The following is a 26,150-nucleotide window of genomic DNA, read 5'->3' as shown; positions in this document are numbered from 1 at the left end:
TGTTGGTGTAAGGAAAGACATATAGATCATTGGAATAAAACAGAGAATCTAGAAATAGAACCACACACACATGGTCCACTGAGTTTTGAAAGATTATATAACATTAGCATATTATAGAATATAAACTCAATTCAAGAGCTGAGGAAGAGATAGTGTTTGCAGCAAACGGCACTAGAACATCTGGTATCCGTATATAAAAAATTAACCTCAACTCTTTTTTTCCATACATGAAAATAACTTGAAGGGATCTATGAACCTAAATAAGAAAGCCTAAAAATATAAAACGTTAAGAAGAAATTATAAGGGAAAATATTTATGAATTCAGGGTAGGCAAGAACTACCTAGGATACAAAAAACAGGATGTATAAAAGAAAAAAATTGATAAATGAGATTCCATCAAAATTTAGAACTTTAAATGACATCATTAAAATGAAAAGTAGTCCTTAAACAGACCATATTTACAATACATATAACCTATGACCAGAATATATAAAGAATTCTTAGAGCTCATTAATAGACAATCCAACTAAAATGTAGATGAAAGAAGATGATAAATAGCCAGTATAGCACAAGGAAAGGTGTGCAACTCTAGAATCAGAAAAATACTAATCAGTACAATAATAAGATTGAATTATACACTCATTAGGGAGATGAAGTTCAAAGTTTTAAAAGCCATGTCATGACTTTTTCTTTTTGTTGGATTCTCCCCCTTTGCGTTTAATTTGTCACGTCCAATGGATTAATTCTGCTGGGTTTCCTGAGGTTGTGATCCTCATTGTCTTTTCCTAGGGTATTGTCTAAAATATTTATAGTGCTGGTTTGGTGTTCATGAAGTTCCTGAGGTGCTCTTTGTCATGAAATTATCTTATTTCTCCATCAATTTTGAAAGATAGTTTTGCAGGGTACATCAATCTGTGTTGGAGGCTGTTTTCCTTTAGGGCTTGAAATATATCACTCCAAGCTCTACTTACCTTGAGGGTTTGCATTGAGAAGTCTGCTGTGATTCTGATGGGCTTTCCTTTGTATGTGATTTGTTTCTTTTCTATCACTGCTTGTAGAATTTTGTTCTTCTGTTAGATTTCTGGAATCCTAACTATTATATGCCTATGTGCAGATTTTTTTGGTTAAGGCTAGCTGGAGTCCTATATGCCTCACTTATCTGTATGTCAAGTTCTTTTTCCCTCCTTGGGAAATTTTCTGCCATCACTTCTGTGAATAGTTTTTTTATGTCATCTGCACTCTCTCCTCTTTCTTCATTGACTCCAATCAGTCTTATGTTATTCTTCTTTGCATCGTCTAGCAGCTGCTGGATTGATTTCTCATGTTTCCTTACAATTTTAAAGCAATTTTTCTTTTCCTGGTCACTAATTGCAATCTTGTCTTCTATATGTGAAATTCTATCCTCACATTGGTTCATTCTGCTGCACAGACTTTCAATGGAGTTTTTAATCTCTTGGAAATCTGTTTGTATCTGTTTTATGGATTCCATTTGTTTCCTATGTTGGGATTCCATCATGTTCCTCAGATCCTCTATTTTTTTTATCTGTGTCCTCCCTAGATTTATTAATCATGTCTTGCACCATGAGCAAAATCTTTGCTGCTATCTGAGTAATTATTTCTGATTTCATTTTTCCCAGATCCTCTTTTGTTGCTAGTTCAGAGAGTCCAGGTGGTTGAATATCAGATTGTTCCATCTCGTTTTCCTTTGGGGTTTCTGTAGGTGATCCAGAAGTCTGTTTTTGAGACTTGTTTATGTGTCTTCTCATTTCCATGGGAGGGGGTGCTTCTGGAGCCCATATGGCTCACCTTCTCTGCCCTGGGGGCCTGGGATGGCAGCAGGGGAGATTCCTTCTGGGTGCTGGGACCAGCTGAGCTTCTCTGCCCTAGGAGCCTGGGCAAAAAAATTCTAACTTTTAAAATTTCATTTTGCAGTGCCAGTTACAAAAATTACAGTTTCTGAGTGCTGTCTACAGAATAGGTAAGATTAGACTTGACAATAGACTCTAGTAAAATTTAGCCTAAGATCTATTCTTTTAAAATATCTGTTATTGCTCAAATTTGGGGGAAAAATGTTTTAAGACATGAACTTCAATACCTGTTGTATCCTCTCCAAACTAGGACATGTTCTGATTGATCATCACTGGGGAAATCTACCTCGGTACAGAGGGAGAGGACTGCAAATGGTGAATGGCATCAGAAGAAAAGGGAATTCATTAAGAGACAAAGGGGGAGAATTGTGAAGATGAAAGAGTCACCTGTGTTTCAACTCTGCTGAAGATAAATGGAGCTGTAGAAGTTATAAAAGATTTCAGCCATGATTACTTTAAACAAAAGCCCTTCCAGAAGCAGATGTAGCTTTAGATAGCTCCTGACTTTGCCATTCTTTCCTATCTGACCTCATGATTTTTAATGATACTCTTGGCCAGAAGGTAGAACCCCTTTGGGGAACATTTATCCCTTTTTTTTTTTTTTTTTGGTCACTCATTGTGGGTATGCTTCTAACCCAGGGTTTCTGCCTCTCACCTAGTCACAGACTAGACCATTTTAGGCTCTGCCAAGTGCAAAAAAAAATCTTCTACACACAATATAGGTTCTAGCTGTGTGAGACCTAAAGTTCAATAGGTATTTTGCTCCCATGCTTTTTTCCTTCCCAATACCAATACTTTAATTCAGCTTTCTCATTCTTTTGAGGGGGAATGGCTATCAGTAACTTGATCTCCTGCTTGATTAGCCACTCATCCCAACCTGCCCCCTTTTGTGCCACCGTGATCAAAGTCTCATTTGGGCTTTTCTCCTAGATAGCCTTTTATTTCCCTTTAGTGAGTCACTTAGACTGTGAGTAGGCAAAGGTAGAGCTGGAGTATTTTAGTCAATAGATAATACATTTTTTCTTTGTATGTGGAACTTTTCAAGGCTTTTTTTCTTAAATGCTGAAAAATAGGCTTCTGTTTTCATTGCATTAAAAAATAATTAACAAACCTTTTGTTATCAGGATAAATGCGAGACATTCTGTTCCTTAAGTAGTTAGATGGAGCCTGAGAGGAGCTCCACTTTGATCTTTAAGAAACTATCTTGGGCCATTTTGGAGAGGTCTGAGGGAAGAAAAGGCACAGTGCCATTCACTTCACCAGAGACATCTGGTAATGCAATTTGGGTTTCGTGAGGGATGCTTCAGAGCTTAATGGCTGTCCATCTTTCTGTGGGGACAGCCTTAAGAGGACCCCAAACCTGAACTTCTCTTTCTCTATAAACCTCACAAAGTATCACGGGAAACATTGCACAGATCCCACCAATCTCACCATCAGGATGTATCCTTTAAAAATGGAAACAATTTGACACTGAAAATTTGAGAAAAAAACCCCATATCTTCCATTTTAAATAGAAGTATAAACTAGAAAATGACAAGACATGGCTACAGAATGCCAGCCTAAATTATAATACTATTGTTCAGTTAGATCATTTCTGCAAAAAGCAAGGAAAGTGGTCTGAAATCCCTTAGGCTTTTATGACTCTTTGTCAGAAACCATTCATCTTCATCAACTGCCCAAGAGACAGGGTACTTAAAGAAACCCTGAAGAGGAGATTGCTATCACTGATGATCTCATCCCCAGATCCCCATCTGTCACTCAAGAGGATATGGATCGCCCCTATTTGTTTAATAAAAGAAACTACACTGGGAGGTCTCTTCAACCACATTTTTATGATTTTATAATCCTCAGGCTAGTAAGTCAGTCCCATCCTTTCCAGATGTCTCAGAAACTCCATCAGTGGCTACTTCCCTGGAGAGACCCAGTAATCCCCAGGCCCCTCCTTGTCCTCTACAGATAGGGCACACTCAGAGTGGAGTTACTTACTCTTCCAACTCACAGTTCATCCTGACCCTAAGAGAGGTGCCAGGATCAGAGAGCAGTACTCGAGTTCAGGTGCCTTTTTCAGGGACAGATATCCAATAGTGCAAAGAACATTTAGGCCAATTTTCAGAAGATTCTAATAGATTTGCAGATGGCTTTCAGAATTTGACCATTGCTTTTGACATCTCAGAGCAAGATGCTCAATTTTTCTTGGCCACTTGCTATACTCTAGATGAAAAACAAAGAATTCAAGAAGAGGCTAGATGATATGCAGATGAACAATATGCTGCCAAAGGAGAAGGAACCTCTCACCCTGGAGAGGTTACTGCCCCTCTGACAGAACCAAATGGGGATAATACTGGGGACTGACTAAACATGAGGTCTACAATGATGACTGCTCTTATCATGGAAATGAAAAGATGCATGAAGAAACCTATTAATTATAAAAAGATGAGAGAGGTTACACAAGGCAAAGAGGAAAATTCAACTGTCCTTCATAAGTAGAAGATTCCCATAAAGACACACTTAAAGCCAATTTCTAAGGAAGGACAGGCACTAATGGGACAGCATTTCATTAGTCAATCAGCCTCAGATATTTGGCATTAATGACCAAAACTTCCAATGGACCCCCAAACACCTTTGATCCACCTGGGGACACAGCCTTTTCTGTATTCAACAATTGGGATCTGGAGGATGATAATAAGGAGAGAAACGAAGAACAAACTCAGGCCAGAATTATGGCTGCTGCAATTGGCAGTACTTTAAGCACACCCAAGTTATCCAAAGGAAAACCCATAGCAAATCAAGGAAAGTGTTTCTTTTTTATGCAAAGAAACTGAATGTTAGGCATGTGACTGTCCTAGGCCATCACCCAGGTCTTGCTCCATGTGTTAGGTGGCTGATGTGCCTGATTCATGGCACTGGGTGAATGACTGTCCCCATTCCCAGAGAAAGCTAGGCCAGCCAAAACCCTCACCTCCCTCTCTGACGAAGAGGACTGAAGGGGCTCAGTGCAAATTGCAATGCCCCTGTCCATGTACATCTCCATTTCTTGTGAGGAACTTCATATGACCCTGGATGTCATGAGTAAGCAAATTCAATTTCCTTTTAAATACAGGGGCAGCTTACTCTGTTTTACCTCCCTTCTCTGGAAAATCCTCCTCTAAATCTATAGCCATAATTTGGTTGAGGAGAGCCCATGTCAGAAACTCTTTGTGCTTGCTTTGACATATAAATTTGGTCAAGTGTCCAACCATGAGTTTTTCCTTGTCTCATGATGTCCCATTCCATTACTAGGAAGAGATTTACTAGTAAAATTGGGGGCAGTTCTCCAATTTCAGCAAAGGCTGAAATAGATATCACCTGGTGAGACTACACCAGACCTCCCTTACCTAAATAGCCAAAAGGTGGATTTTGATGCATGGTGTAATGCAATACCTGGGAAGGCAAATTCATTAATGCCAGCAGTGATAAAATTAACAGATCCTAGTCAATTTCCCAACCAAAAATAATATCCAATCAAACAATTATTATTATTATTAAAGCCTTCAGGCTCTTATAGACAGTTCTCAAATATAGCCTTCTGTGGCCTTTCCAGTCCCCTTGCAATATCTCCATTCTCCCTGTAGCAAAACCTTCAGAAGAACAATCAGATGGTACAAGAACTCTCTGCCTCATTAATGAGGCTGTAATCCCAAAGCACCATCTAGTGGTAGATCCATACATAATCCTTTCCCAAATTTCAGGAGACACAAATTTGTTCTCAGTCTTGGACCTCAAAGATGCTTTCTTTTCTATTGGTCTCCATCTAGACTCCCAGTTCTCATTTGCTTTTCTATGGGAAAATCCAATCTCAAACAAAAAATAATACTAAAAAAAATATTTGGATAGTTCTCCCACAGGGCTTTTCACCATTTTGCTCAGTCACTGGGAAAATATTTATGGTACCTAGAGCTTAAAGAGGGGACCATCCTACAGTATGTAGATGATATTCTAATCTCCAGCCCAACTACTGAGCTATGCAACCATAATACTATCCAAACTCTCAATTTTCTAGTTAAAAAAGATACAAAGTCTCAAAGGAAAAGATTCAGATATCCCTTTAGAGAGTCAATACTTGGGATACATTCTTACACCCAGGGAATGACAACTCTCTAGGAACCAAATCCAGGCTATGTGTAACCTCAGGCCCCTTGACACCAAACAATAGCTTTGTTCCTTCCTGAGAATGGCCAGCTTCTGCCAATTCTTGATATCTAATTTTGTACTAATTGGAAAACTTTTATTTGAGGCTGTCAAAGGTTCTGAGCCTGAGCACTTAGAATAGACAAAAGTGACTGAAAATGCTTTTCAAGGAGTAAAGCAAGCCCTCACTCAGGCTCTAGCACTGGGAATACCTGGCTTAAGAAAGCTCTTCTTCCTGTACATATTAGAAAAGAGAGGAATTGTTTTGAGTGTCTTGACCAAAAGAGCAGGGACCAGGATCCCACCCAGTGGCCTACTTTTCAAAAAAATTAGGTAAAGTGGCTTCTGGGTGGCTGCCCTGCCTGGAGGCAGTAGCAGCTATAGCTATGCTAACAGAAGAAACCAGAAAATTAACTTTGGAACAAAAAATAAAAGTCCTAACTACCCATCAGCTCAGTGCTATTCTTGAGATAAAAGGTTACTTGTGATTGACCAGAGAATGTCTTACCAAGTATAAGGCCATATTTCAAGATGGCTCTGAGATTACCTTAAAAACTTGCATGCAGAATCAATCAGAAAAGTGTTATTGTCCATTCTACATTTACATTTGGCATGAAATCAAGGGACTCTTTGTTGTACAGTTTAAATCTGGCTCTAGGCCCAGCAAATATTTGATAGGACAACTGTCCCAATGCCTTATTTACATGAAGGAAACAGCTAATCTAGGAATTCCAGATATAAAAGACCCCTTTCCCTTATCTTCATGGCTTTTGCAAGTCTGTTCACTGGTCTGTTCTTTTCCACATTCAATAAATGTACATCCCTGCTACCTTTTCTGTGTGTCTTGTCTAATTCTTTGTTCAGAACACCAAAAACCTGGAAAGAATTTCTTGGGACTCATCATCTAGTAACAGTACCCTTTCAGGCTGAAGCATTTGGCTTCCCTTTGCATATGCATCAGCTACCTTTGATGGAATATATTCACCAATCCAACATTGGTGACAGGCAGATGACATGACCCCTCAAGCCCTCAGGATTGAGGACAAGACTAAAGCAAGGGGGGAATTGGAATCATCATGGCAAACTGGAACTTTATTTGTTTGTTTTGAGACAAAGTCTTTCGAGTGCATAGATTACAGGCATGCACCAACACACCTGGCTCTTTTTGGGGGGGGGCACATTAAAAGTTAGATATTTTCTTTGGAGACAAGCGGCTTCTTCAGACTTCCTCAGGCCTAGGCATAAACAGCTACCCCTACTTCTCAGGTCAGGTGAAAGAACAGAATATGTAGATGCTGACACAAGGAGGTCTAACTCCAATTTCATTTCCACAGGGAAGGAACTGAGGTCAGAGTCCAAGAAGAGATGAAACAAGCCTGGACATGTCTATTCCCTCATTGTATTCCCTCACTTCACTGTTTTGTGCTCTAAAGAACCTACTACAGTTGTACATGGTGAAACAGTTAATTCTGTACAAACCAAGTTCATGGTTTCACAAAAATCATAGAATGAAGTCACAAATGAAAAGGAGGAATTTTAAAAAGTTTTATTGAAAATAAAAAGAAAGAATAAAAAGGCTCTTGGTTTCTTTAGGAGAGGAATCTGAAAAGTGGAATTTCCACATGTCCCCTCAGTCCAGAACTTTTTATGGATAAGCAGAGCATGGGAATTGCTCAGTTGATTAATGGCCACCTATAACAGGTGACTCTGAATTTAAAATGACCAGTTGGAAGTCAGCCTCTCTAACTCACTCACTCATCACATAGGGTTTAAAGGAAACTGAGATTTTAGAGAAAATTGGTTATTTTTTACTTTAAATTCCTGGAAACTCAGGAGCTTACTAGGGAGTGGCTGCAACTCCTTTTAGCGTGTGTGAGGTTGTGTTCTATGTTGACTAAGTTCTTTTTTGGTCCAAAATCCTAATTCACTGTCCATTCTTATTTTAGTTCTCACCAATATGGCTAGCCACCCAACTCCATCTCAGGCCCTTTGCCTAGATAGTGGCCCCATTCATAAGCTAACTAAATAAACTTTTTTTTTCTTTTACAATGGTGAGATGGTGATTTGAATGATGTGGACCCTCCATCTCTTTGGAGCTAGCTTTGAGTGAATTCTTTTTTCTCTTTACCAAAATAAATAGGCTCCTTTGGTTTGATCCAAGGAGAGGAAATGAAGCTGAGTGTACGGGCCTATAACACTAATAGTATTAGGCCCAGGGAATCAGTTCACACTCAGCATAAGCAAACTTTAGCTTTAATGAAAATCCTAGTTTTTAAAGATCCATTTTACTCTCTCAGTTCCATCCCTGATAGCCCATGATGTTGTCTAACAATTTCATTTTTGCCAGTCAGATAGTAGTGAAATAATACGTGATGGTTGTTTTATTTCTCTGCCTTTTTTTATTACTATGAATTGTAAATCTCTTGACTACTACAATTTTCTCATTGATGTACTGCTACTTAATATTCTTTAAAAATTATTTCATCCATTATGTTTTCTTAATTGTTCAGAAGTTATTATAGCCTCAATATCAATGATGTGTTGTTTCTCAATATTTTAAACACTTAATAAACATTAGTGTTGCTATATATCTGTTCTAGTCAGTGCTTACAAGAGCTTGCAGGGCTGGGGCAAGGCTCCTCAAAAGATTGCACATGTTCTGAATCAGATGTGATGCAGTACACAGAAATTTATAAGATTAGGTTACAATATTTACCCACAGAGTCAAATATAGAAGAGTGCAAGAGAACTGTCTGCTCTCTAGAGAAAAGCCAAAGCCCCTCTGAAAAAAAAAAAAAAGCAGCTGGAACAAAGCTCTTGCAAGGGAAATCAGCTGAAATACTTCCCTATGTTGTCCTTTTATACTGTGCCAACAACCATGCTGACTCAATTCAACTGGGTGTTCCCCACTCACATTGACAATTAGTTAACCACCACAATATCCTTAACTGGATAGAAAATTTAATGTGGTAAAAATGATTAATTTTTGCATATTGACTTGTGGTTATGCAATTTATTTCAAGGAATTCTTCCCCATTCCTAGTTTTATTTTCTCTTACAATCTTGAGAATCTACCTTTAACTTTAGGTGTCTAATGCATTGGGAGCCCACCTCTGTACAGTATAGTAAGTCAGGTCCTGTTTAGCATCTGTTATCCAAGGAGGGAGTTTTCCAGGCCATCTGTTCTTTGTCCCTTTCAATTAGTAGGTGCTGACTTCTTGTTCTACTTCAGTCCCCAGAGCCTCTGGAGTCTGTTTGTGAGGTCCCAGTTATTGTCCCAGGATCTCTTTGTTCTTTTTTTTCCCACTATGATGTTGTCATCCAAGAGGACTGATCTTTTTCTCCTGTATTTCAAACTACTTTAATCATCTGTGGACCTTGTTATTCTTTGTAAACTTTTCAAAGAATTTACTCTCAAGAGCAATACGATTGGAATATTGTTCCAGATAGCAGCAGATATCAAATTTTTTTTTCATTTTTAAAAACTTCATTCCCCTTTGATTTTCTTTTCTCATTCTTAGATTATTAATAACTACTTTGATAACTGAACTCCTATAAATTGGAGAATCCAGAAGAAATGGAGATTTCTAGATACACGTGAATTACCAACTCTGAACCAAGAAGGTACAAAAAACCCCTGAGTGATCAAATAATAGGCAATGAAATTGAGGCAGTAATAGAAAACCTACCAACTAAGAAAAGCCTGATGGAATCACCACTGAATTCTATAAGGACTTCAAGGAAGATCTAAAGTCAATACTCCTCAAAAATCTTTCATGAAATTGAAAGAGAAACTGCAAACATGTTTATTAGTACTGCAAACACGTACTATTAAAAATAAAAATTACAGAAAAGAAGAAATTGTGTGCAAAATACTATAACAACAAATGAAGTTTTATGGATATTAACATCTATAACATTATTTATTTGTTTGATATATGTTTCTAATACAACAAATATATATTACCTGTTATATATACAAAGATTAAAAGCCAATTTTTATGAGTTTATGATATTTATAATACATAGTGTATGCTACATTATATCAAACTATGTAATTTCCACTATATATATATTAATATATGGGTGTGTGTGTGTTTTGTTCTGTATATTACATGCCATCAGAGATACAGTTTTCTTTCTGTCTATAAAATAAAAAATGGGTGAGATAGTTTCATTACCAACTGGTCAGAGTCAAGCATCACAACAGAGCTAGTAAAGAAAAAGACAGTAAAGAACAGGAATCTATATACAGTAACTTTCTACATAAATGGGTCTGATTTGTGAGTAGACACTCTCCAACTACTTAACAACAGTGTTTCCCATCAACACAAATACATGATCATAATGCACTCAGACTATAGTTGGTAGCTAAATTTTTCTTATCTACTTTTATCATGTCAAGATTCTTCCTGCCCAGTGAATTACATTTTGGTAACTACTCTAGGTAACTAGGTCTTATCTGGCCACATAATTATAGCACAGTAATGATTTGTATATTGTCTACAAACAGAATTATAAAATTTGTATGTTATATGCAGGGTACGCATAATATGTATTTATAAATTTGGTTTATTCTGAAAATACAATTGGAGTTTAACATTAGAAAGTGACTCATCAAATCACCACATTATCAAATTATGGAAAAGTAGCCAGAGGATGCTATCAGAGAATACATCCAACTCAGGAATAAAAGCCAATACTCACTAATGACTGGGCTCTTGGAAAATAAAAGTCACTGACTTCAAAAGAAAATATGTATATACTAAATTTGAAAGCATCAAAAAAAATGAAAGAAAGACAGAGAAAAATGTCACTCACATGCCAAGAGAAGATATTGGCTATGATAATCTCCCAGAAATCAGTAAGGAAAGAAGCAATAAAATTATTAAACTATAGTAATCTGGGTTAAATCACAGAAGGCTAAAGAGTTAATAGACATGTAAAAAGTATGAAAAATACCCACAAAAACAAAAAAGACACCCCCAAACTCACTAGTGAAACTGGAAAAACTGAAAATAAGTACACAATTCGGTGCCACTTCAAATCTATCATATAGGAAGACATTACAAATTGTAAACACAGAATCAGGAGTATGTGGATCAGGGGTTATCCTGTTATTGCTGGAGTAGGATGAAGAGGTACAATTTTGCTTTCCCTAGGGTTTAAGCACATTGTAACTTGGATCCCAAACATCAGCACTTTCTCTCAAAGTGCTACTCTCTTAATTCCATGTTGCCCCTGCAAGGCCTAAGGGAGAATCCTGGGACCAAAAGCAACAATATTTCTGCAGCAAAATGTATATTTAAAGTACATGGTATAAAGTAGGACTTTAAATAGCCTCATTTCAGTGCAGTTCAGATGAGTCCCCTGGGGTAGACAGACCAAAGGGGACAATCCTTGGATACAGTTCAAATCCTTGTAAAATTCTTTCCCTTCAAGATAGGCAGGCCAGAGCATTTCTTCTGATCAGCAGAATATGGAGAAGATGATGGAATGTAACTCCTGTGATTACAATTCGTTATTTACACACCATCTTGCCAGAAGATTTGTTATGGAGACTCCCTCTCCTGGGCTCATGCTGAAGAAAATACTTGGTCATGTGTATGCCCACTGTGCAAAGAGCTGATGGGAGAACCCTGAAGCTGAGGGCAGCCTGCAACCACAGCCAGCAAGAATCCAGGGCCTCACATACTGTAACCCAAGGGGAATGAATCCTGTCAGCAACCTAAGTGAGTGTGAGAGGGGACCTTCCCCAGGTGAGTATCTGGATGAGAATATAGCCTAGGCACACTTTCACTGCAGCCTCCTGAGACCCTAAGCAGAGCCCCCTCCCCCGCCCCCCCGGCACTGAGCTGTGCTCAGTTTCTTGACTCACAAAGACTGTGAGATAATATATCTATATTGCTTTAGATAATTTTGGATATTTGTAAATGACAACAGATAACTCATACAGGCACAAAATCATTTTAGGTTAAGTCACATTTTCTAGCCAACTTAATCATGGTGACAGTTTCCATTATCAGCATTTTTAAAATTTAGTAATTATGTATAAGAATTTCTAGAAATATAGGCAGCAGTAGCAGAAAAAGGAATAGTAAATGTGGGTTTTGGATTAATCACATAGTATCTGTTGTATTTCTAATATTCACCTCTGTTACCTGAGTCAGGTCTCTAATATTAAATATAGTCCACCATACTCACCTACCTTTCTTGAACGTCTCTCAGAATTTGAAATACTCATAAGAACCATTAGAGGCACATCTAATACCCTGCCCTGGGGCTCACCACTTGCCAGATAGGTGCTAGAAGCTCACACAAGTGAATGCAGTGCATTTTCAGCACAACTCCATGAAATGGAAACTATCTCATTTCTCAGATGTGGAATCTGAGTGACAGGAGTTGCCTGGTGACAGGGTCACCAAAGCAGACAGCAGGAACTGGAAGTTCATATAGGAGAACAGGATACAGTATATATTCAGCCTCTGAGCACACAGGACAGGGAGAGTAAGCCAGTTCTGCTGCAAATGCCCACACGACCTGTGCTCCAGGCTGCCCAGGATGGTGAGGACAGTGGTGAGTGCTGAAGATCTCTCTTATCACAGCACTGAGGGAGTCCTGAGCTCTCATACCTCGACAGTGCCTTAACATCGCCTTCACATCCAAGTAAAGCTCAGCAACATCACACGCAGTCTGAATCTTCAAGGGAAAGACCTCTAGTGCTTCCAGCTTCACAGCACAAATCCTGGAAAAAGCAGAGGTGAAGACTCTTTAACGGTCCTCTCCATTCAGCTCTGTCCCTCCCTTCCTGCCTTTACACAGGACTCACCTGCTCAAGGTGCTTTTCACACCCTATAAGGAACAAAAACAAAAGGCGAGTGTGTTAGCTTTAGTACTCCATGAGTGGTGGCATGGAAGTCTGCTGTCTATAAACACAACTCCCCAAGAAGGAAAGAGTGACCCAGCCTGAGACACTGCTGCAGAGCCAGGGACAATGATCCCACCCCACTTCTGCCCACACAACAGGAGGCTGTGATCTCCCTGAAGAAGCCTGAGGGGGAAGACCAGTGGCTGCAGTGGCATCAGTTTGTGGCTGCTAGGGACATAGGCAGGAGCTTTTCTCACTCTCCCTCTGGCAAGACTGGCTCTCAGGGACTTGATGTCCTGCAGAGTGAGCCCATGTAGACATCACTTGTCACCAAGGTGCTTTGTGGTAACTGCATGTGCAGCTCCTGGACTGGGCCACCAAAGTGGTGGCATCAGGTATCACAGGGTGCTAAAGCAGATGTGCCACCTTTTCAACTTAGTATGACTTCAGTGCTACTAGTGGGAGCCAGAGTTAACAGCTCCTGCTGCTTATCTTATAGGATATATCCTTTATGCAGCTGTAAGAAGCCCCACAATAACTTTAGGGCTCCACCAGCAAATCAAGGAAAAGATTACTACTCCTTTTGGCTATCCCACTGTCACTACCTGACACCTGAGTGAATATTTCAGGAGACTGGTAGTCAAGATCTGCAAATGGACCACAGGAGAAATGATGGCAAAAGCTATTCCATGGTTTGATTTGGCCCCTCTATGTTCATCTACCCAGAAAACTCAAGTTTTGTTTGAGGATTCAACCCAGGATCTTGTTCATGTTAAGAGAGTGCTCTACTACTGACCAGCATCCTAGGAACCTTTTTTAAATTTTAATTTCAGATTCACTAAGTCGGCCTCATAGTTGTGCTTTTCCACCCTGAGCCTCTCTAATAACTGGGATTACAGTAATGGAGCACCATTCTGTGGAGAAATATGTTTTTATATTTCACATAAGGGGACCCCATAGACTAGTGGAGCTACCCTGATGATATTCATGTATAGTCTTAGGTAGATATTACCTAAATTCCCTCATGAATGCCCACACTGGAATGGAAGCAAGCTTTGTCAATCTCCCCCTGCTTCCTCACCATTCTCCTCAGAATACTTCTTTCTTTTTCCAAGTCCATAGCCTCACCTGCAGCAGTTTCTGGGGTGAGCTCTGACATTTTGCCTCCAGCTCCAGAATGTGGCTCTTGAGTTCATCAATTTTCTGCTGCAGGTTGGCCTCACTCTCCTTCAGCCTGCTCATCATCTGCTCTTCTTCCTTCTCTAGCCTCCAGAGATACAACCACTCCTCCTCATGTAGAAAAGTGTGGAGATTCTTAAAGTCCAACTTGATTTTTTGTTTTCGAATATCTATCCTGTCCTAGAGTAAAAAAAAAAGTGTGGCAAACAAATGAAGTGTTCATGCTGAGTGAATGGGTAAACAAAATGTGATCTATAGATATAATGGAGTCTTATCCAACCTTAAAAAGAATGGAAATCTGACCCATCCTTCAAGGATGAAACCTGGGGATTTTCTGCTAAGTAAAATGAGCCTGAAATAAAGGGACAAAGAGTGTAGCTCTCACTTATATGAAGACCCTACCATAGTTAAATTCATGGAGATAGAAAAAAAAAATAGTAGTTACCAGCTGGTTAGGAGTAGTGGAAAATGGGAGTTTATATTTAATGGGGACAAAGTTTCATTTTACAAGATAAAAGAATTTCTGGAGCTGGGTACAGTGATGGCTCTACAGTGGGAAAGGCATTAATGTCCCTGAACTGTACACTTAAAATAGTAAAAGTGTCAAAGTGTATGTTATGTCTATTTTACCATACACAAAAAGTATGTTCTGTTACTGTGATATATTTCAATAAGTCACTCAAGCTGGAAGAATGTCCTAAGCTTCCTGCTGGCACTCTGCTATTGGAGAGATTAACCTTGACCTCTTTCCTTTTTCTAAGCACCCAGGCTGGTAGGAGAGTCCCTGATTCTTGACAGAACAGCAATGTGAGGTCCTGCAGAGGCAGGCTTGTGTTATTGTTTACTGAGAAATATTCATGTACCTGCCAGGGGTCATTTTATTATCCCTATGTATAAGATGCCAGAAATAAATGATGTATCTCATTAGACTTAACTTTCATTTGAGTAGATGTAGAATTGCAATTTTCAGGAGTGCTGTCTAAATACTTGCAGTGTTTCAATGACTATGATGTTGTGATAGAAACTGATCAATTTAGAAAGAAGTGGAAGTTTCTTGTATGAGACTGGTGTACTTTTAACTTTTGTACTGAAAGTCTTCCCTTAAATGAGTTAATTAAACTTGTGAGTTAAACTCAGTGTTGCCCTCTGTGCAAGGTCCTAGCAATGTGAAAGCTAAGAGGATTCTCTGAAATCGCTGATTAAACTTCCACACCCAAAAGTGGCAGAGGGTGGAAAGGATGTTTGAAGAGCAGAATGGCTTACCAGCCTGTGGACCTGGACTGCCAGCTAAAGGAATCCAAAGATATTTCCACAAAGGAAGGTGTCTCTGATACTATGGAGAGCCTGGGAAGCCATGGAAATCATCTGGAAGCCTTCAGCCTGCAGGTGCAAGTCGCAGGTTCTTGTAGCAGCTATTATGTTCCTTATCACTCAGGCCGGTTTCCTTTATTGGCCTACTCTGGAGGAACCTGTTTTCTTAATACTCTGAGAGGCAGTTTCTCCTCCCGGAAGGCTGAAAGCCAGTCCTTCCACTTGGTAAATGAAATGAGGGAATAAGTTTAAAGCCTGCACACTAGAAGATGCAGTTAACATGTCAAATCTGAGGAAGGCTATTTTTAGGCAAATAGACACTACAATTCTTTCTTTCTTTCTTTCTTTCTTTCTTCCTTTCTTTCTTTCTTTCTTTCTTTCTTTCTTTCTTTCTTTCTTTCTTTCTTTCTTTCTTTCTTTGTTCCTTTCCTTGTACTGGAGATTGATCTCAGGACCTTGTGCTTATGAGGCAGGCAGCGGCACCTCTGAGCTAAATCCCTGCTGACACTACAATTCTACTTCTCCTGAATAAGGTATTAGTAGGAATCCCAGTCAATTTGTGTTAGAAGGTTAAAAGTTTGATGATGGAATTTCATGAATGTAAAGAAGTAGGGCATAAACAACTTTCTACTTTGGCTTTGTGCTTTACCCTAGTCACTCTCTGTTCCTAAGCACTAGAATGGAAAATAGTTTGAGACCAATAAACTCAGATTCTTACCTGCCACTCAGTTATTTGTGTTGCCATGAATGCTTTTTGATTCATACATTCTGTGTGGAGTTCACTCAGTCTTTCCATAGATTTCTGGAGCTTTTCCTGAGCGGAAAATTGGATGAAGAAAGTCTATTTAATTTGATTATTCATTAGACACCTAAGAGAAAGCCTGGCACTCCAGGATGTGTTAAAATAGAATGAATCTCCCCTCTCACTTCTGTATTGAATTCTTATACTTTGTTGGAAAACACTGGGGACTACATGGGTGGTAACACTGATATGCTCAGTACCCGGAATGGTAGCAGGATTTTTAACATGATTTGTGCACTGTAGGAAGAGAGTCTTGGAAGGGTTGAGTAACTTGCCCAATGTGGTATGTAGCTGGGAGGCAGTGAGGCTACACTGACCAGGATGACAACTGTGTCCAACCATGCCCTTGTCCACCAGCAGTGTCACCAAAGAGGTTAGTGCAAATATGGTCATCATGGGAAATAAGATCTTTTAGAAAAATGTACTGAATAATGCATAATCAAATTCAGGGTGTTTGGTGTGCATGGAACATGGTATCATAAGTGAGGCAGAAAGGAAAGACCACACCACCTGAAGTTTTAGAACAGTTAATACATTTTTGACTCTTCTGATATGGTTAGAGAACAGAGTCATAAAAACGATTTAAAAGCTCTTAGTAACTAGGTCAATATTTTAGATTGTTTTTCAAAACTATTTTTCTTGAATGCAACTTGAAGCTGATACCAGTACTGTCTCCTGTCCTCTCTAAATCCAGTAAGTGTATTTATGAATTCCCTAGTGCTCTCAGGAAAGTGTTCAGCCTACCTGATTTAGCAAGACTGTGTTGTCTGGCTATATGCCATGTGCAGGTCTAAGCTCTACATATTTTAATGTACTTAAATGTGTTAGGAAAGGATAAGACTGTGTTATGTACACTTGTAGATTGGGAAACCAAAGCGTGATGACATTAAATAACTTACCCCATAGTGTGCATCTAGTAAGTGTCAGAAACTAAGATCTCAACCTCAGCTACCTGCTTCTGGGGCTGACAACCATGACCCAAGCTGCTCCCATCCCTACTGCTGGGTAGGAGAGAAACTCAAACAGGAGCATACCTGTTGTAGACATTAGCAGCTCCATGGAGTCTAAGGGAGTGCTGCATAACTGAACGGTGGTCAGGGATGATGTGCCCTTGGGAAGATCATGGAGCCTTCATAGGAGCCCAACTCTGTGTCATGGAAGATGAATTAGGAGCCTACAATGTACACAATGTTCTCATCTGTAGCAGAGCCAAGGGCTGGGGTAGCAGTACTAAGCTTATTCCTTCCTTCACCACTACACAGGACCACCCTTTCCAAGTTCTCAGGGGACACATAAAGCCACCAAGAACCCATCTCCCACTTACCCCTCACCACCATTATTTCCAAATCTATGACTATTCTTCTGAAATCTTGTTTTCATCTGCCATTTCATTCTGTTTCTGATAGAGATAACTTGCATTTTACTCCTTGAGAGTCCCTTTGTTTTCACATGCCAGGATGATGATTTCAATGTCAGTGACTTTCATTGCCCAAATGAAATTTTCCACAGGCATGGGACACTGGAATCTAGGAACTACACTTGGAGCTCTCAGGTCCTGGGTCCTGGCTCTTTGCTTCTTCCATACCAGTCTTGTCTTCTGCATGTGCTCCATGGTCTGGTCACAGAGACAGGAGCCCTCATGGCTGTGCCTTTGTATGTGTCAGTCCCTCTATCCAGAAACAATGCAGGGGTTGAGTTTATGTGTCTTTCAGGAGTCCCTGCTGTGATGTAACACTCCTTCCCCTCCTGCCTCTATCACCATCCAATCCAGGGATCCAGGTAGTCACTTTGCTGGTCATTGTCTCAACAGGACACTGAGATCCCCACTGTGTCCTCTTCCCCTTCATTTCCAGATCCTTCTGCAGAGTCTTGCACACTGTGCTTTCACAAATTATATACAGTGAAGCAGACACAATGCAAGTGTTTGGTTGAACATAGCCCAGAGCAGGAAAACATCCATGGTAACACTCAGGATGGGGATGGGATGGGGTCAGCATGGACAGTTTGGACAGGATTTAGCAAAGATCCATCATAAACCAGTTTTCAGAACACTACAGTAAAACTGTGTTTCAGTCTTAATCTTAGCTTCAGAATCAATACTCTCAGACCTTGGGAGCAGCACAGGATGGGTTCCTGCTGAGGACACAGACACACACTCACCTTGTAGCCCTGGCACACGTACTCCACCAGCACCATGGCGTGCCCTTGGTGGTGCGGTCCCCACTCACAGTGCCAGCAGATGAGCTGGCCATCGTCTTCACAGAAGAGCTGGAGCTGCTCCCTGTGGGCCTCACATTCTCTATTGTACTCCATCTTCTCCATCTCCTCCATAACTTCAATGATTCTTTCTAGATGCTTATTGTGCCTCCAGCTGTTCATATGAAATGGGGACCCACACTGAGGACACAGGAACACTGATGGCAATGGCTTGTTTGTACAGAAGATCCACATACACAAGTTGTGTAGCTGTGTCCACAGTTGAGGCTCACCAGGTGAGCCAACAAGTTTGAGCACAGGAAGCAGGTGGTGATCTCCTGCATCTTCTCCATGGGAGTGGCTGGGGCCTTCCCTTTTCTAGAGAAGCTCTAAGGTGGATCTAGAGGTGAAGATGAACCACTGTACAAGAAGCTGAATGCTCTTGCCCTCAATACATGTGGCAGTCTTAACTCTGTAAAGAAGAAAGTCTTTTTAATTTAGAAAATGCATAAGTAATTAGCTGTGTTGTCAATACAATAGAAACTGTCATGTGTGGACATTTAAATTTAATTTAATAAGTGTGGGGAGCCAGCCTACAAGTTTGGCCTTGACTGCAGGATGAATGAGAACAAAAGAAAGAAAGAACACAGAGTTAATTTGGAATATGGGGCCAGGAAGCTCTTTCCCTCTATTGGATAGGAGTCCTGAGCATTTGGCTCACCTCACCTTTATTCACTCAGACAGGGGAGCAAGCAACCAGGGTAATAGAAGATTCATCTGCCTCCTGTTAGCCATAGCATATACCGAGGTAAACAACCAGATCTCAGCTCTATAGACTCTTTTCTAGGACTTGCAACATGCCAGTATGTCTATATGTTGGCAAAGGAGACACAGCCTGTTGTTTTTCTTCTCTATGCTTTCAGAGAAGGTCAATTAGGCCTCAATCCTCATTATTTGGTCTCCTACAAATAAATATTCAATACAATTGAAAATCCACTTTCTCTGACTTGCTAGACACATTTACATTGCCCAATAGCCCCTTGTGACTGGTGTTTATAGGACAGGCCTGCCAAAGAACATTCTATCAGAGTGGGATGTTGCAGCAGAAGCCACAAATCAGTAAGGCAGTGTAAAACCCCTTCTTGTTTGAAAGAACAATTAGCACCAGAATTATCCTTTTTACTTTGTGGGCAATTGGGTGGTCTACGGAGGATTCTGTTTAAACAATCAAACTGGACACCACTATAATCCCAACTCCCAATCCATATATTATAGGAGGTAAGATTCATAAAGTGCAATGGAGACCCAACAAGGAAGATGACAAATATAACCAAGGCAATCAGAAGAACTAGTTTATTTCTTTTTGTGCTCCCTCTCTCAACTTAAGGAAAAAACTGAAAAGAACCCTAGAAGGGTACAGGAGCCTGATTATTCTGGAGACAAAGTGCTGCAGAACCCAGAAGCTTTACTGTGAGAGCTGTGAGCAGATTCTCTGGCATTTCCTGAAGAAGAAGGCAGGGTCCTGCTGTCAGCAAACACTCTCTCCACCCCCACCAACTCACACAGACACCCACCCATGCTCGATCCTTCACCTACAGGACCCAGGTCTGCACCTTTCAGGAACACACTCACCTGTCTGCTGCTAATACCTCCCAAGGCTGCCACTTCTGGGAGCTGAGGCAATCAGTTACCTCAGACTGAGGAAAGAGAAATAAACTACTGAGGAAGGTGGGGCCACAGACTGGGGCCAATAAGGAGGATCACTGAGAAGGCTGTGCACTCAGCTTGTCCTGAAAGGGAGGGAGAACACAAGGAAAACAGCCTCTTAAAGCACCACATTTTGGGAGTGACCTGGCCTGTAGCGGATTTCTGCACTCTTTGGGGCTGAATGGGCGGTGCCTCCCTAAATGCTTGGCCACCAGTGATGTGGCTCCTGTCTTCCATTCTCTCAGCCTCCCACTGAAGAGTTTTAGATTTCGAGGAGTACTTGGAGCTAATCCATCACATGGAAATAAAAATGGAAACCACTGAACCTGAGCCAGATTGTGCAGTGCAGCCCTTCTTCCTTGATAACTCTTCATGCCAAATGAAGCTCTCTGAGATCAACCCATTGAAGTCTATTTTTGATTGATTTTTAAGAAAAAGCAGAATTAGAAGAGATTAGGAACTGGAACCCTGAGGTTTTTGAGGCCAATGTTAAACACTTTGCCAGTATCTGGCTCACTTGAGGTTTATAGTACTAGAGACCAGAGTGCAGATGAAACCAGCCTACATGAATCTATAGGAAATCAATCCAGTGTGTCCACATGCAGAAAACAGAATGTCTGTCCTGCTTCTTGATGGGACAAATATCGGGTGGCAAAAACCAAGAAGCTTATCATCCTTCCAGTGATGCTTCAGGACAAGCAGTTCCTATCCAGGATCACAGCTTTCCACCAGACACTACAGCAGGGCCCTTCCAGACTGCCCTTTTGTGCTGGTTTCAGGTGATGTTCCTATTAGTCCTGATTGTTTGGATAAATCATAGACTATGTTCTAGGGGTTTTTCAAGGCAATAGTTTTACAATCTAGTACATTTGGGACACCAGTGGTAAGTTAAGTACTGAGTTCTTCCAGGATAAAAGTGAAGAGGCTTCTCTTGACCTCTTGTTTGAGCTGGTAAACCAGTGACAGTACCACAATCACCAAGAGAATGGAGTTGAAATTTGTATGGACTTTCTCCTAGCCACTCAAGGCACTTGTATTTGTTGCAGGGATTGTTTAAAGTATCACAAGGTCTTGCCATACCACTGGAAGATCAAGAAGACAACTACTCAAAAGTAGCAGAGTGTATCCCATGATGCTCAGGAGTACATGGATTTTATTATAATACAGAAAATGATAGAATAAGAATGAAGTATGGAAGAGAAAAATTTGGGTCAGATTTGAGTGCCATGAACATGTATAAAACAACTGAATTGGATCAACTATGAAGCCTTATCCACACCACCCTATAGCAGTGTCAACTCTACTTACCATACATTTTTGGAATTCTTCTGTGGAGACCACATTGGATAGAGAGTGTCTTGAGCCCATTACTTGAACAACTAAAGAAATTGGCTCTTGGGATCTGAAAGTGATCTAATTTATGATGTAGAATAACCACTACAACTTGCACAACTCATCCTTAAGGAGAGAAATTAAAAGGAGACCTCTCTTCCTCCGTGGTTTTATGTTGCTTCCATATTTACAGATACGTGGTAGGGTCCCTATTCAGGCTCCTGCACCTCTTGAAACAACTTTAGCTTCACAAATAATCTGCTCAGATGGCATCGCCTCAACAAACTTTTACCCTGAAACTTGGGTTTATATACATCCATCTCAAGATGGTATTCAAGTACCTGTTTCTGCAGAGGATAAAAGTTACCAAAAACTTTACATCTTTTTCATAAGACTATCCTTGAGTTTAAATATAGAATTTTACTAATATTAAGACTCCATGACCAGTCTCTGCAAGAAATATAAAAGGAGAAAGGACTACATGATCAGAAAAATATTCTATGACAGAATAATAAACAAGAGATATTTATTTCATGAAACAACCCAGGATGTGGCAGATAGAATCAGCCACACAGCTTTGATTCTTGAGTCAGTAGAAGCTTGCTGCAATGTTCAGACAAGGCAGTTATTTTGCAAAGGAAGAAAGCCGCTTTCATCACTTTTCTAAAAGCTCCTCTGGCGGAATATCCATTTTGGGGTTTTGGTGTAAGGCCTGACTGGCAGATGCACAATGGGCAGTTGTGGCTTGAGAAGGCCCCTCCTGTCAATCCTGGCACCATCGCCAATGACCTGTGTGACTTTCAATAATTTCTTTGAGCCTCAGATTTTTGTCCTTTTTAAGGATGATCAGAGTTACCCTTATTTTATTATCCAATATGAAGATGTCAATGACACTGTTTTCATCTGAAAAGTTGTGGTATGCTGTTACTCAATATGAACCCAAGCCAGCATGTGTAGCAGGTTTTGAAAGGGCGGGGGGCGGGGGGGGGGTATTGCACGGGAATCAGCATTGAGCAATACTAGGGCACTTTTCAGGCCCTTTTTTTTTTTTTAAAGACTGAGGAAGTGTAATTTTTTAAAAGAAAATCAAGTTTTAAAAGGACCACTTATTCTTTTTTTATTAATTGTTGTTAGTATACTCAGTGTGGGAAAGACTAGAATTTTCTTCCCACCAAGTAGCTTCTCAAAAGTACTTGGGACTGAAATTATTGTTAAAGGTGAAAATCCCACCCCTATGACTGCCTTACTAGATGCAGCTGGCTCCTTGTCTGACTTTATTCTACTTGCTTAATACCAACGCACACTTGGAAATTGTGCCCGGCTAGAACACTATTAGGCGAATGTGCTACTGCTTCAGTTCAGAGAGGCAGCAGCTGGATCTACTTCACTTAAACAAACTAAATACCCAGATTTACTGAAGTGGAAGTGGTTGTTCTCAAAATAACTTACCACAGTATTGTTCAGATACCAAGTCTCCTAGTCTGTTTGTGGTTGTTTCATTTATCCGCAACTTTTCAGGAACTTCTATGTTGGTTAAAGCAAGGTGCTGCTATGCTGGTGACTCAGTTGATCCCTGTTTAGGTACTTACCAGAGCTTCCACGCAGTTATTTATTTTTACCCCAGTTGATCCTGTTTTTCACTGCCTTTCGGCAAGAAACAGGCAATTATGGTAGTTGTTCTTTCATTCAGGTATAACTTGATCCAAATCTTTTCAAGTTAAGACATTTTACCACTGATGATTTGATTTTTATAAAACTTGTTCCATTTTTTTCTCCCTAAAGGAAATGAGAGCTTTAGACATTTATTTTTAATAAAACTATGCAAAAATAAAAGTTATAGTAATTCTTTCTTTAAAAGCAGCACATATTAATATATGCACCAACTCCCTACTGGGAAGATAATCCTTATTACTGTAAACATATACCAATAAAAATTAAAGTTTAAAAAATAGAAAATAAGCAGCAAAGACAAGGGACACAATAATAACCCAGTGTGCTCCCTGTGACCCCAGCACAGGCTGTGGAGGAGCAGGAGGCCTGCTGAGGGCCAGCTCACAACTCTGATGAGAGATCTTTCTCTTCTGTCCTCAACCCTCCTGGAGTCTACGGCCTCCTGACCTGTGATATTTTTAGCTCCTTCTAGGTGACTTGTGGTTTTCTCACTGCTCTGATTGGGAGCGGAAATTGGAAGCAGCACAGTAGACTCCTTGGCATGACGACATCCTCCCAAGTCAACCTCTTACTCCTCTCTGTCCTGCGCTGGGTCTCCTTTTCCTTTTCATGGTCCCTCTGTGGGACTCTCCTACTTTTCAATAGGCAGAGTCAGCTACCCAACAAGAAATAGAAGTAACTAATGGCTCAGCAAAGAGTCCCCTTGTCCTAGGGCCCTGTGGCCCTGTGAGTCATAACTTCACCCAACATACTGGAGAGAAAAGATTGTGGTGTCATGAATCATGTTCTGAGTGATTCAGCTGCAAGGTCTCTGTTGCCAAATCATAGCACAAAAACTGTCATCACCTAAGACAGAATTATTATTATTGGCTGGGAAACAGCAGTTTGCAAACTTGGGATAAGCCCTCAGCACATTCAAAGCCTCAGATGTAGGGATACATGCACCAGAAATACTTGTGTATATTAACACATGCAGTGGCTCAAGGAGCTGATAATGGCACTGGGGATAGGGGAGAGAAGAGGTAAAGCTGTATTGTCTCTCTCCAGGGCCAACTCTTGACTCCTGACCTGGCTGACCAGGTGTTAACCTTGATAGCTACCCACAGTCAGTAATGGGACAGCTGATAGCAGAGGGACATGTACATGAGTGGGCCACAGTCCTGGCCCAAAACACCAGGATTGAGGCAAGAGTGTAAAACAGGGTATTCTCTTCCTACCCTAGACAGGAGACTCTTTGAGGCCCTGTCCCTTCCTCAGCTTTCTGTTATTTTGCCACAGAGTAGTTCAATAGACCCTGGCAGATTCTTGGGAGCAGACTCCACATAGCACTGGACAGATTAACTTCTGAAAAACTAGCACACAGACACCCGCACAGCAATGACCCCTTCAATCCCTGGGCCAATGAAGACTCCTTCTTGATACTCCGCACTTTCATTTTTGTGGATGCAACTGTGGACTCAGATTGGTTCATCTCGAATTTGTCCTATCAAATCATCAAGAAAAGGAAGCTGGCTGGGGATTTAGCTCAGTGGTGCCACCACCTGCCTCACAAGTGCAAGGTCCAGTACAAAGGAAAGAAAGAAAGAAAGAAAGAAAGAAAGAAAGAAAGAAAGAAAGAAAGAAAGAAAGAAAGAAAGAAAGAAAGGAAGGAAGGAAGGAAGGAAGGAAGGAAGGAAGGAAGAAAGGAAGGAAAAGGAAACTTGCAAATGCTAATAAACAAACAAACTACCGCTACTAAAACACATCGGACCACCAAAGCAAGAACAAGCTTATGTGCTAAGATCTGCCGTACCTCAGATCTGCTTCCTGTTGCATAAAGGATGAGCTTGTTCATGCAGGGAACTGCAGGGTTTAGAAGGGGGAAAGAGGCAGAAGAACCTCAGGTCTGTGTCCCCAAAGCTAGACCTAGGGTGATGCCAAAAGAAACTCTCCCATGGAGGAAAGCATTATCACCAGTAAGTAAGGCTGGGCCCAATCCTGAGGGTCTGGGGTACAGAAGACAGAGACCCTGAGTGCGGACTGCATCATTGGAGTCTCTTGAAAGAGTCTAGAGCTGAGTATTCTCTCGGTGGGAAGAGTTAGCCCCACATAGGCCTTGAGAGTCTCCCTTAGACTACTTTGGTCTTCCTTCTCAACCAGCCCACCTTGCTCACAGTTATGCTCTCCCTCATCCCAACCCCTCAAATATGCCTCTATTTTCTTACCATGGCACATTTCACCAAATAGTTTACTTATTTATGTTGTTTAATTTCTGCTTTCCCTTTAAATAAAGTTCTTTAAGGCCAGAAATCCTTTTCAGCACTCTTCACTGGATGATTCCAAATGTCTGCGACAGCTTCAGGCACAGTGATGTGTGGTAAATGAAAGACTAATTGTGTGAACAGCATTAAATGCACATCTTCAAAGGTGTAGTCACACTTGTGTGCCTAATATGTGTGATGTGGCATAAGTGCTGTGTGCCTGTGTGTCCTGGATTATATATACATTGTATGTACATGTGTGGTGATGGTTTAAGAAGGTTAGCAATGTAAATGCTACCAGAAAATCCCAGAACGCATAGTGATTATTGGTTTTCCAGAGAGCTGCTTCACTCCACTCTGTAAGATACAGAGATGCTTTGGACTGGGAGAAGATGAAAATGGAATTTTGAGAAGCACTGAGCTTCAGGGAATGAAAACTGAGAAGAGATTTAGTAACATCAAAGAGTCAAAGTGACCACGAGAACAAACTTTCCAGATGATAAACCTGAAGGGAATAAGTACCACAAAGAAGTGGGAGGAAGAATATAGGAATAAAGAAGAGTATAAATATAAGAAGAGACTGTATTGAAGAATTCAGAATGATAGACCTGGCAAAGCACATCCCCTAAGAGAGTCTTAGAATCCTTTGAAAATAGTTTGTACTTAGCTGTCACAAGACTATGAAATATAGCTTTTTAATCTCCCTGATAAGGATAAATAATTGACTAAATCCTGCTGTAAGGGTAAGCTGAAGTTTATAGTGGATAATTTCCTTGAGTAGTCCCAGAAGCAGCTAGCAATAATGCACC

The 26,150-nt window shown here is 40.5% G+C and overlaps 2 pseudogenes across 1 annotated transcript; one reads left to right on the top strand and one right to left on the bottom strand.

The window, feature by feature from the left end:
* Positions 1–487: 487 nt before the first annotated feature.
* Positions 488–18,772, bottom strand: LOC101703013 (E3 ubiquitin-protein ligase TRIM38-like; annotated as a pseudogene). Its single transcript, XR_015439378.1, has 5 exons — positions 18,356–18,772; positions 16,112–16,207; positions 14,032–14,262; positions 12,865–12,887; positions 488–12,780 (listed from the first exon to the last, which is right to left on the bottom strand). The product of XR_015439378.1 is annotated as an E3 ubiquitin-protein ligase TRIM38-like (transcript).
* Positions 18,773–20,408: 1,636 nt separating this feature from the next.
* Positions 20,409–22,337, top strand: LOC101702641 (protein mono-ADP-ribosyltransferase TIPARP pseudogene; annotated as a pseudogene).
* The last annotated feature ends 3,813 nt before the right edge of the window (positions 22,338–26,150 follow it).

The sequence above is a fragment of the Heterocephalus glaber genome, unplaced genomic scaffold (genome assembly GCF_053883595.1).
Source record: "Heterocephalus glaber isolate CG9 unplaced genomic scaffold, H.glaber_assembly_v1.0 deba00001472, whole genome shotgun sequence".
Classification (NCBI taxonomy): domain Eukaryota; kingdom Metazoa; phylum Chordata; class Mammalia; order Rodentia; family Bathyergidae; genus Heterocephalus; species Heterocephalus glaber.
This window is presented reverse-complemented; position numbering and strand designations above follow the sequence as displayed.